General features: G+C 37.4%; 2 protein-coding genes across 2 annotated transcripts in view; one reads left to right on the forward strand and one right to left on the reverse strand.

Annotated features, from left to right (window-relative positions):
• LOC140356210 (A-kinase anchor protein 7-like) overlaps positions 1 to 7,304 on the reverse strand; it is a 186,429-nt gene extending 179,125 nt beyond the window's left edge. Inside the window, exon 1 of the mRNA XM_072441040.1 lies at positions 7,301 to 7,304. The gene's annotated coding sequence lies outside the window, so the exon portion shown is untranslated. The remainder of the gene's footprint in view (positions 1 to 7,300) is intronic.
• nkain2 (sodium/potassium transporting ATPase interacting 2) overlaps positions 1 to 13,385 on the forward strand; it is a 180,714-nt gene that overhangs the window by 21,526 nt on the left and 145,803 nt on the right. The window lies entirely within an intron of this gene.

Genomic DNA, 13,385 nt, shown 5'->3' on the forward strand with positions numbered 1-13,385 from the left:
ATTGTTTTAAATTAAATCCTGTGCAGTTGCAGTCTTGCAGTTTGGGGCAGATACATGGTCAGTCACTTGAGGCTTTTTTACTCCTTTTAGTCGACTAATTGATCCGCGGGTTATATATTTAGCCAACCAAGAATGTCTTTAGTCAACTACAGCCCTACAAAAAAGAACCCACCTTTGCCACTTCTTACAGAGATTTATCTACACACAATTACAACTTTCTGCTTAAACTCCCCAAGACATTTGGATTAGTGTTCTATCTGCACATTACAAGACAATCACTACTTTTCCCAACTGTTTTCGACAACAGCTTGTGGCTAAACACAAACTTTGGCATCAATGGGCTCAATGGGTTTATTCACTAATGCTTTTGTTTAAAAATAAGTTTCGCCCTATTTCATCCTTTATGATTTTTGTTGCTGTTGGGTTAGTGAATAATATAGAATTAAGATTATTTTCTAAAAGTAGGCTATTGAATTTCTTCCATTCCTTCCACTCAAAGTTCATCCTATGCCATTTTTGTCTTTTAATGTAATGCACTTTTTGTCCCAATCTAAACATTTATTTGGGCTTGGGAGCTACACTCAATCATATTATGTCTGTAAAACATCTTACTTGTGGTTTAAAAAAGAACAAGGACAAGAAGCAAACCAAAAGTTTGTAGTTTCAAACTTTTTTTCTAATATTTTTATCTTGTTCAGCCCCACATATTCCCTTTAGTCCTGACTCCATCTCCAAAACGTCTGCCGCTTGCGTCCCGCCTCCCACAGGGCGAGCGGGCAGGACAAGCGGGCAGGACGAGCGGGCAGGACGAGCGGGCAGGACGAGCGGGCAGGGCGAGCGGGCAGGACGAGCGGGCAGGACGAGCTGCTGGAGAGAAAGGTCGCTTGGTGGATTTGGGGTGCAGATTTGGCGCGCAGAGTGTCTGAGATGTGCATCGACCTTGGTCCTGCTGACAGACCAAGGGAAATATGTTTAAGGCCAAATCCTGCAGTCTCAGTATTTACCTGGGCTAAACATACAAGCCCTAACAAAGGAGAGATTTGCATTATGATAACGTGTTCTTGTTTGGATCTGACCATCAACGAGGGCCATATTACTGCAGTTCCGAAAGATAAGAAGGCCCAAGTTAGACCATTAAGACGTTTAAATATAGATATATATATATATATAATTAGTAAAATAACCTTAAAAGAGCCTTTAATTCTATTGTAGACATAAAAAGTTCCCATTGGTGGGATTAACTATTTTCCTTAACCAAAATAAAGTAGCTGTTTACGAGCGTATGCAGAAATATTTCAAACTAGACGCTTAAAGGAAGAAAGCGCTGAAACACTGTTAGTCGGGCTGTCACTAACAACAATTTCAGATGTCGACTAGTCAGTAATTATTTCTACTGTAAACTGAGACTTTTAAGATACATGATCAGCCAAATAAAGGTTGAAATATAAGGCTTCTAGATAGAGCATATTTAGCAAAGAATATAGAGCAAATGAAGTGAATTTCTAAAGCAAATCTGAAATAGTTTATATAATAGTTTTAATTAATGCCATTGTTTTATTTAAAAGGTCTTTGCGTATTTGTTTTAGAGACTGTATAGTCCAGATAACAATTACAATGATCAAAACACGACTGCGATTATTTTTTATAATTTTATACCGGCCACGATTAATTTAACTGTAATATTAAACAATTATTACTACTATTAAACTATTACAAAGATTGGGCTTTTTGACCGTTTAATAGATTTTTCCTGCATTCAAGTTAAAGCTGCGGATCATAAACTGCAATGCTTTTGTTGCTCATCTAGTTTATTATGCTGATATTTAATTGTGATGGTACAATACACTGCTAAATTATTATTACTTTTGTGTGTTAGATTGTACATGTTAGCACGGAGCACTTTAATTAGAGTGAACGTTCATGAAAGGGGCTGTACCTGGACGGCGTGTGGCGTTAAAAGTAGGTCAGCCACGCCTATTCATTTGTGTTGAGTGTGGCCCAGGTGTGTTGTGGGTGTTGTACCCTGCGTGCCTCAAATGTGTTATTCTGAACCGTGGACTTAATAAAAGTTGCAAAACGGAATGTATCGGCGTGTCATTCAAGGGTGCAACACTTTCGTAAAATAGATTCTGTTCCAGTTTTGAGACAGTACGTAGAATGTACATAGTAATTAAAGTAATATTAAGTGCTGGTGCTAGATACATTCCTCCCATATTGTGGATTCCTACACAAGCTACAAACATACTTTCCACATTTCTCTCGCTCCGCGCTCTCATTCTTGCGTTGTTATTTACCCCTGAAGGTTTAGTTTTCCTCCATTGTTCTGGGAGAGTTACTTCCTGTTGATGCGCTTGTTGCTATTGTTGTTTGTGCACTTGGATCCTGATCATTCCGCCTGCGCACCAGTTTTGATCTTATTACATCAAAGAGGAGCTGAAATTATATCGGCGCGGGCCTCGTCAGCGCCGCCCGCAGCGTCATTCCGCATCGTTAGGAGACGGAGATCTAACTTTGGCAGCGTTTTTGAATCACTATTTGGTAATGAGACTTAGATTTGGTGTAATAGATATTCTAAGAGCTCAGGAGTGGAACAAGGATAGAAATGGAGATAAAACATGAGAGCAGAGATTAAAATGAGACTGTCAATTAAGAGTTTTCGGCATAAAGGTTTTCACAAGATTCTGGCCGACCACGATAATTACGCTATCGACTTATCATACTGAGAATAGCTGGAAAAATATTTTTAGAGCTCCATTTTTGTCGTGTGATTATTTCTTTTGCACAAATACTAGGCAAGGTAAGTCTTTTAGAGAAAGAGCTCAATTTGTACACAAGGTAATTCAAAAACAGGAAAAACAATCATTAAAATTACAAAGACATGACAGAAATCACAAAACCTTCATTTTCAATTCATTCAATTTAACAATTTTGCTGACATGAATCATACATTTTGTCTGTGCTTAGTGATCTGCCAGATGGAAAACTGAATATATTGGACCACACTGGCAGACACTCCAGACACTCTTTCCCATATTGATTTGACGTTGCCAGTGTGACAGATGTCTCTTGGATGGGCACATTGCTTTTAGATTGATTCTTTCCCATGTTTGACCGTCCCTAGACGTCACTGCGCTATCTGTCTCTGCACAAGTCGACGCTACACTATACTATACTACTTTTGCACATATACTACATTATACTATTCTTCACTAATCTTATACTTGAGTAATATAGAAGTGTTTCTTTTTTACAAAAATATATAATTCAAAACTGTCTTCTGTGAAAAATACTGCTTTAGTTTGAATGTGTCAGTGGCATTAGGTTTAAATATGATTGTTTATCGTAATATTTATTTGTAGCAATGTCTTATGTACTTCAAAATGTTTTATCATGACTGTTGAGTTGGTACATTTTATCAAATCGCAAAGGCTGCAGTTAATTAGACAAATGATCTGGTCATTTTGTATTAAAATTGTGTTTCCAGTAGTTTAGACTCAAACATGTGCTGAAATGCATGGTTACCATTATCTAATCAGTTCATATTTCAGTCTTCTGTCAAATCTTAATGGAGTTGTTTTAAAGTGTGTATTTAGAAGAGAATTGCAAATTGAATTGCTATAATTTAGCTTGAACAGCATTTTGCCTTTTTTCTATCCAAGGCTCAGATGTCTTCAAATCTCTGGTGTAACCATCTTTTTTACACACTCAATTGGAATGACATCTTGTTTCATTTAACTGATGTTGAATACATGTCAGACAGAAAAAGGAGACATCGTCAGGCAGATTAAGTCATTTTTGAAGTGATACTCATGTGCACACATATAATAACAAAAATGTCCACACGTTATGCCATTCAGGTGTATTGTCCCGATTTGGCACTTTATATTGAACTCCATGTTGTCATTTTCTGGAACGATTGTTATATGAATCACTACCATTTCCCCGTGAATCCGAACCTCTCTTCCTCTGCCACGGCCGTGCCCAGCTTCTCCTCTGTCATTTGTACCATTCTGAGAGCTGTGAAAACCACGGCTTTGGGCTTTGATTCTGTGTCCTGTGGGGATTGCTGTTGTGTGGGCACAGCGGAGGTAGCGGAGCGTGTTAACTGACAAAAAAAAGAAGAAAAAAGGACAAGAAGGTATATAGTTTAGATACATTTAGGTTGGATGAATGTGTTTGGATCGATACGAAAATGGGGAGATCTGGAAAAGCAGACGCAGGGGGGCTGGAGGATAACGAGGGGGGACCGCTCGATGACGGAGAGATAGTGAGATGAAGAGTGGGACGGGTGATAAATGGATGAATCAGTTGTTTAACACAGCTGAGGTTTGTGTAATGACTGGAAATGGCAGCCAAATATGATGGGCGGTAACTCAAGAGTCAGGCAAATGGAAATCTGAAGGAATCACTTTTTGACGCCGCACCAAGGATTTTATGTCAACGTGCCAAACTTGCAAATCCTTGAAGGTACTGATAAAGAAATGGTAAATGTTCAAATAAGGCAGAATCAAACTGTTAACTGTCATTATTATTGTTGCTCCAATCTGTTATTTATTACGGCAGTTGTATTTTATTAACCTTTAGTTGCAGCCCATCATTTTAGAAATATGTATTCATTTACACTGAACAAGAGACATTTAAGAAATATTAAAAAAGGTTTAAAAGTGCACTGCTTTCATCTAGTTGGCACAGGGAAATAAGGTCACGCTCTAATATACTTTTAGCTTTGATTACAGCACACATTTACTGTGGCATAGTTTCAATAAGCTTCTGTAATATTCAAAGATGTATTTCCATCCAGTGTTGCATTCTTTTTCAGAACAGTTGATCTTGTATTGATGATGTGAGAGAGTGACCGCTGCACAAAGCCGTCTCCAGCTCGTCCCAAACACTCTCACTGGGGGTCAGATCTGTAGTACATTAGTTTACCCTTCTCTTTAGATGTGTTCTCTGTTCGATGCCAATGATTTGACCTTTCACAAACACACACACGTCTACTCCATGACCACCGGATTTGTCTTTCCACATGGTTGTTTCAGAAATGAGAAGCCGCTCACTGCATACCATGTTGCAGCTAAAAGACAAACATCCATGCAGCAATGGTAAAGCTCAAGATACAGGTCGGATCTGTGGAGAGACAAGTTTGCTTGTCGTTTTGCACAATAAATACACCCACCGTGGGAAAAAAAATCCATAATCCATGCAGCTAAGCTAAATCAGTTTAGCCTTGCCTGGCAGCACATATGCCAGGCTCCACGTACAGCCGGCCTCAGTGTCGTGAATTTGAATCCCGACTCCGACAATTTAGTGTATGTCCTCCCTTCGCTCTCATCCCCGATTTCACGCTCACCTGTCCGATTTTTTTAAAAATGTGTTAATTTCCCCCCCAATAAACGATATTCAGGAATACCAGCTACAAATCAAGAACTTTAAAAACATGTCTATTCTTTTATTTATCTTAGCTTGCAGTACCTATTGAATAGTTTCAAATCATCATGATTTCAATAATAGGGATTCTAAATAGTGATGATTGTATTTGACACTGAATTGATGCATGCAGTTGACCACTCAATATGTCAATAGTTGCTAGGAGAGGAGCTCGAGCCTCTGAAAACCTTTACAAAACGATGAAAAAGATAAATGCCTGGCACCAGGTTAGGTCAAGTTGAACGAGACAATGTTCCTGAAATTCTGCAGTTATATCTTTTCCTCAAAAATACACTTTATTTCAAAGTGGCTCTCAAACGTGAACACCAAGTACAGCAAAAGAAAATATTTGATGCTTTGAGCACCACCAGATCCAAGGTCTATAACAGGACTATTTCTGCTCTAGATTAGAGCTAAACCAGGTCTATAACAGGACTATTTCTGCTCTAGATTAGAGCTAAACCAGGTCTATAACAGGACTATTTCTGCTCTAGATTAGAGCTAAACCAGGTCTATAACAGGACTATTTCTGCTCTAGATTAGAGCTAAACCAGGTCTATAACAGGACTATTTCTGCTCTAGATTAGAGCTAAACCAGGTCTATAACAGGACTATTTCTGCTCTAGATTAGAGCTAAACCAGGTCTATAACAGGACTATTTCTGCTCTAGATTAGAGCTAAACCAGGTCTATAACAGGACTATTTCTGCTCTAGATTAGAGCTAAACCAGGTCTATAACAGGACTATTTCTGCTCTAGATTAGAGCTAAACCAGGTCTATAACAGGACTATTTCTGCTCTAGATTAGAGCTAAACCAGGTCTATAACAGGACTATTTCTGCTCTAGATTAGAGCTAAACCAGGTCTATAACAGGACTATTTCTGCTCTAGATTAGAGCTAAACCAGGTCTATAACAGGACTATTTCTGCTCTAGATTAGAGCTAAACCAGGTCTATAACAGGACTATTTCTGCTCTAAATTAGAGCTAAACCAGGTCTATAACAGGACTATTTCTGCTCTAGATTAGAGCTAAACCAGTAACAGGACTATTTCTGCTCTAAATTAGAGCTAAACCAGGTCTATAACAGGACTATTTCTGCTCTAAATTAGAGCTAAACCAGGTCTATAACAGGACTATTTCTGCTCTAGATTAGAGCTAAACCAGTAACAGGACTATTTCTTCTCTAAATTAGAGCTAAACCAGGTCTATAACAGGGCTATTTCTGCTCTAGATTAGGGCTAAACCAGGTCTATAACAGGGCTATTTCTGCTCTAGATTAGGGCTAAACCAGGTCTATAACAGGACTATTTCTGCTCTAGATTAGGGCTAAACCAGGTCTATAACAGGGCTATTTCTGCTCTAGATTAGGGCTAAACCAGGTCTATAACAGGACTATTTCTGCTCTAAATTAGAGCTAAACCAGGTCTATAACAGGACTATTTCAGCTCTAAATTAGGGCTAAACCAGGTCTATAGCAGGACTATTTCAGATCTAATTTAGGGCTAGACCAAATCATTAAATATACCATTGTAACATATTGAGTATCATAATTTGTGTATTGTTAATTGACAGTCTCATTTCTGAAAGCTTATATGTTTATTTCCATGTAAAACACCATATCTGCACAAAACCCCAGCCGACCTGTGTTGTTATCTAATTGGTTATACCGCTGTTTCTGCTCTATTCATTTCATTATGTAAATACAGATGCTGTAAAATTGCTTGTGCTTTTCAAAAACAGTTCTTTTATAAGATTTAAATAAAAAAGATGAGTAATGTAACTGGAAAGCACAAATATTTAGCTGGAAATGACTGAGACATTGGGCTAAAAGGCTCTGTGGTGAGGGAGCCCGCAAGACAATTTAATTCAAGCCTTTTCCTTTTAAGCAAACAACTATGTCCATTTGATCAAATACTGCACTTCTCAGACTCTTAAAGTTTACAAACACAAATGTTGTTGTTTTTGCCCCGACAATTTTGTGCAAATGAGCTGAGAAAGTTGAGTTGGCACGAAATAATACAATGTAACTTATGACCTGCTGTGAGTAATACTGTTTGATTTAGTGCCTGAACTGTTGCTGAACTTAAAAATATAGTACCGTAATTAGGGCTAAAACAACTAAACCGATGAATCACAATCGATCGATTATTGAAATAATTGTCATCTACTTATGCAATTGAATAATCGTTATTAGGACTCTACATAGACTCCAAAACAGGACTTATGACTCAGCTAAAGCAGTTATGTAAATGTATTGTTTTTTGATTAAAAAAAAATCTGTTTTATTTGTCATTATCTGCATCAGCGTTACTTCTGGGCCAAATATGGTTTTCATGTTTTAGTACACTATGATTTATCAGGAATATTATTTCATGTTGTTTCATAGATTAGTTGTTCTTGAATTGTTTATGAACTATTGAAAATAATTCACAATATCAAATTTTAGTGTTTTTGTTGTTGTTGTGTTGCTTTTAATGGCGGTTGGCAACCAACTGAAAAGGTACATTTACCACCACCTACAGTAGTTGTACGTCTTCAATGTGTTTTACGCTATACCGTTAAAATAAAAAAGAGAGAAAGAGAAAGGGATAAATGGAGAGAGAGAAAAGCTAATTTGTGGTGTTACAATTATTGTGAGAAGAATCACAATGTACTAATTGTAATGTCACTATTATTGCCGCTACAACAAAGCAGCTGAGAAATATTACATTTTCTTTCATTTCTATTGCATATATTACCATTATTTATTATTAAACATCATTCATTATATTGAACAGTGAACAGTATAATGAACAGTTTAAGTGACATAAATATCACAATACAAAAGCACTTTACATTTAGATTAGATTAAATTCAAATGCATACGTTTGCCATCTGAAATGGTCAAGATGATTATTCTCAGTTCTGTGATAATACTGTCATATGAATGTCCATGATTATTGATAAAGCGAGTAATCCTGACATCAACGTTTGGCCCCTCTCCTGCAGCCTTTTCCACCGTCACTGACACCACGGCGACAGGAGCAGAGGTTAGCATCTCCCTGTTGTCCGCGTGACCTTTATTGATTTATCTGCTAAATATTTACCGTCCGCGGGTCAATAGACGCTGCACCCGCTTCTCTTTGTGGCCAAAAGAACCATTTTAACCCTGTTCCTGCCCCTCGTCTCTTCTCTCCTCCTGTAGAGACGGGCAAACTCGCAGCTCGGAGCATCACTGTGAATTATTCCATTTGTGGCTTGCCTTTCCAAAGCACCATGTTCTGTTCTAGCGCCAATGAAGTATTAATAATGTCGTGAAGGAACAAGTCTCATTACTTTCTCCACTACTAATGCTATCACGGGCGCTGGATGTCACTTGGAAAGGTGGTTGTCACGGGCAACACATGCTCTTTATCTCAAAAGTAATTTCGCCGGTAAAATTTACAGAGGTTCGTGTGTAAATGTTTGTGATTTCGTATGCACATCGATGAGGGTGATTTTTCATGTTTTTGGTCACAAATTGAGTTGATGAAAACGCCGCATGGTTTGTCATGTTTTGGATTCAACCACAAAGAAATGATGGAGCTGGATTTTCCACCTCTACCTGTCATTTTTCATGCTCCAAATTGATGTTTTGAAATTGCCTTTTTTTTTGTGTGTGATCTGTGTATCAGCAGGAATTGAGAACACTACTGTGATCCTCAAGTGGTTAAAATGTTACAGTAGAATTACAATGTCTTTGTTTTTACTAAAAAGTAGGGATGGCGATCTTGGCAAACCAGAAATGTAGTCAAATAGGCCTGTAATTAGCTTAGTTGATGTTCATGGTGTAAAGGTGAGACAGAAAGGTGTAATAGACAAGACTAGAGCAGGAATATCACCTCATATCCTTTAATCAGATCTTTTGATACTTTTCTTATCAGAGGTGAGTAACGTAGCCACAAAATGTACTCAAGTCAGGGTAAAAAAGCTACTATTTAGCGCTCAAGTTGAAGTAAAAGTATACAGTGTATAAAAGTATACAGTGGAAGTAAAATTATACAATTTTGTGTATACTTTTTTGTGTGTTTGCGTGTGTGTATGTTTGTTTCTGCGTAAGTGTTTATGTGTGTGTGTGTGTGTATGCGTTAAAACAGAATTCAAATAGAGTAAAAATGTGTTATATCATTATTACCATCATCACAATGGTAATTGGAATAGAAATTCACTCTTTTTAAAATGAAAATGTGGAAATAGGTTGATTTTTTTCTGGATTTTCTTGATTTGTCTCAGTTAAGTTTGTATAATTTCCCTAAACTAAAGCAAGTATTACCTGGTCACAATGTATCGCCAAACTTCACTATAAAGTTATAGTTTATTTCCGGATCGAAATCACACCCCTACATAAAATCTGATACTATTATAAGAAACTAACTGGCACACGAAACACAATATCGCTGGCAGAAATAGTTACTTTTCAATCGTCCAACATTTCTCAGCCAAAGAGGTTTTTGTGCTTGACAGCATTTTACAGAAGCTTTTGAAATCAGTGGCTGTAAAGTCTCGGTGGGTTTGGCCTGAGAGCGCAGTAGTGGGTGTTGGAGTGAACCTGTCATAATTAGGCCACAAAGACCCCGCAGTGACACTGGAGAATGAATAATAAAGTGCTGAGCTGGGTCTGTTTCCAAATGCTTTTGGACCGCTGGCACAGAATCACAGGAATATTTCACACAATTGACTCGTTTATATTGTACAACTTTCTTCAGAAATCAGCAGCTTTTGGTATAAGTTAAAAGAGCGTTGTTATCGAATTAAAACAGATTCAAGGACGAAATACACATTTAAGTGATGTTATAACGGTTATTTTTGATCAAAAGCTCATTCTAAGCTGTTTTTTGAGTGAGTTATGCTTGTAATGTGTAACCGTTTTTTTGTTCTGCATTTGTGGCATCTGAGTGTAGAAAATGTATGCTAGCATTTCCGGTCCCGCTCACAGCCCTGTACTTTCCTTTACAGTTATTTGAGGGGGAAAAAAAGATTTACATGAAGGTTAAAAAGGTGTCATGAAGGTTAAAGAGGTATGATCATCCAGCAAAACACACTGAGGACGTCCAGAGAAGGGGTGTGCTAGAACATCGAAAAATCTATATATCCTGCTAATTTTGATCAATATATACATCGCCAAGAGTAGTTGTTTGTTTGTTTGTTCATTTTAAGTTTGTCCAAGTAGTGGTTTAACAAATAAATACTGCTGTATCGATTATATATTACAATATATTGATTATGGCATGTATCGTCGTGATATTAACCTATTGTGTCTCGTGTTGAAGCGACTCTGGCCCTAGTTCAGAGTTTCAGAAGCAAAAGTCAGAGTAGAGCTGGACAACATGACAAAAAATCCCTGTGTTGATCAATTTGATTCAGTTTTGTCTGATTGAAAATATGTAAACTTTGCTTCCAATACTATTTAAGAAGACAATGATACGCAATAAGACAGATTTTTAAGACTTTCAACAATTCGTTTCTCTCCAAATTCTTAAATCTGCTCCAAACCACATGCTTTTAAGGACAGAGGAAGATTGGCTGTGGACTTTTCCATTAAAAACACTTGAAACATTTGGAAACTGAACTGAAACTAAATCTCAATCTCAATCCCAATTCAAATTAAATTACTTGCACATTTCTTAAGTCAGTGGACGCCTTGCTATTATTAACTTTACCAGGGAGTTCACATTCATTTACGTAAATTTGTTGGGCCAGACTACACACATTTTCTCAACGGCCAAATTGTGTTCAAAATGCACCACTTCAAATCATTTATTCTTTTTTAGAAGCGTGTTATTTTGGAAACCCAGCACACATTGACCAGAGTAATTCTGCGTAACTAAGAACATTTCCAACAGGCAGGCCACATTAGTGCTGCTTGTGTGTGACATTAGCCTCAAGTGTTGCCATGACGCCAGATGATATATTTTATGAAGTGCAGTTTGGAAGTGATGTGTCAGAAACGCTAATATCTGCGTTAATGAGTGCTTAATGACTGGTTTCTCCCCAGGGTGTTGTCAGTTAGATTTCATCCAGCTAAAGCTGATTTGCCTGAAATTACCCTTTAAAACATACACTGTATATAGACATAAAATAGAATAATGATTTGTTGAAATTCTGATTGTTTGAAAGAATTGCTGTCAAAAAGGCAAAGAAAATATAAACGTATTCTCATAAATTTTCTGGCTAATGTTGTGTGATTTATGTTTCACGAGCCAGTGTAGATTAGATAAAGTGAAATATTTATGTGACTCTTAAGGATGTCTCAATTACTTTTTAGTTGTACCGATAACGTTAGCAATTAACCGAATAATCTTGCCAATAACTTTATTCAGCATATTTCTTGTTTCCAGGTCCAAGGATGTCAGCTGATTGTAAAACATTTATAATCAGTTTTGTTGCACTTTATATAATTAGCGCGGTGCGACGACTTAAAGAGCATTTTATTCTCCTCGAAACTGTATGTGTCCTGTTAGCATGCTAGCCGTTGTTAGCTTTACGCTGACTGTAAACTCTGCCCTGAAAGTTAAGAAATGCGCTTTTAAACTCAAAGAATAATAATTAGGATGCTCAGAATGAAGTAGGTAATGGAGAAAATAACCTTGCACCGCTGCAAACGCTTTGAAATGAATGAATTAGCTCTGTTTTTTATATTTTTAAGACAGTAGGGTTAGTTAACATCAGGTAAAAACCAGCTCAATTCTTTCTTTTATATAACAGCATCCATATCTACAGCACTTTTCTATCTATAACCCTTTGCTTAGAGAGTAGTTTTTAAAGTTAGTATTGACAAAACAAGCAAAACTCACCTTATAAATTGTTCACAAAAAGTGTCTTTATATTGATTGCTGTTCTCTGACCCGGAAGTGACACTTAAAAATCTTATTTTGTGAACATCATGCAGATAATCTCTAAATAAACCAATACAATTACACGTAGATCGAGCTCGTGTTGTTTTAGCATGCTTTGCCTTCCCAAAAGTTTCCTTGACTTTCGCAGGCCGGTGTTGGTTTCTGGTGTGTTGTTTCAGCTCTACCCTTGTCCCGATCCGCTCAAAGCGGTGCAAGCAAGGACGAGTGCTAAACCGGCAACTCCGCATCTTTGTGATGAGCCGGACGGGCCCCGGGGAGTGAACCTGATAAGATAACTGGACTTAAAGGATCTGCTACTAACATCCTGGTGCAAAGAGAGGCTGGAGGTAGAGTCGAGGCAGCGATAATGTGCCGTTCATTATTGTTACTGGCAATTCAGAGTCACCGATTCACAGGGTAATGCGTGAGTCAGATGTTAGGGCGGCACAATTTGGGGAAAACATATGAAAAGCTAATTTTTTAGACTAGCAACGTGATTAGGTTTTGGTCCGTTCCATTTTTTTGTATGTGGGCACAGATTCAAAATTTGTTCATTACTAACAGATTTAGTTTTTGACTCCCACATTGCGGTAGTGAGCAGTTTGTACGCAGAATAAGACAGGATATCTTGTTTGTGGAGAACTGAATTCCTCTTCCAGTCCTTGTTTTAACTATACATATCCAACTATATATAACTAGCTGATCACTAAGACAAGGTGCAATATAGACAAAAAATATTAAATGCAATTATAAATACAATTCATGTTTCTAAAGTTTGCATTGAACTAGTGTCTTACTGTCTGGCTTTGGTGGGTAGAGTAGCCAAATATTCTACTCATGCAGGAGTACCGGTGCTACAAAATAATATCACTCAAGCAGAAATACAAAGTAGTAGTCCAAGAAATTACTAAAGTAAGAATGACTGTCGACGTGACATTGGATTTAACATTTCAAGTGGACAAAATATCAAATACCGCGCACAATTTTTTATACCACAATAACTAGAACATCAAAGATCACATTATATCTGACGGAGTGGTGCAAGATTTATTTTTTGCTTAATACATCATCTATTGTTTTGGAATAAAAGATAAAAGCCTGAA

Source organism: Eucyclogobius newberryi, unplaced genomic scaffold, assembly GCF_026437365.1.
Source record: "Eucyclogobius newberryi isolate DKJ021-1_F unplaced genomic scaffold, fEucNew1.0.hap1 SCAF_1, whole genome shotgun sequence".
Lineage (NCBI taxonomy): Eukaryota > Metazoa > Chordata > Actinopteri > Gobiiformes > Gobiidae > Eucyclogobius > Eucyclogobius newberryi.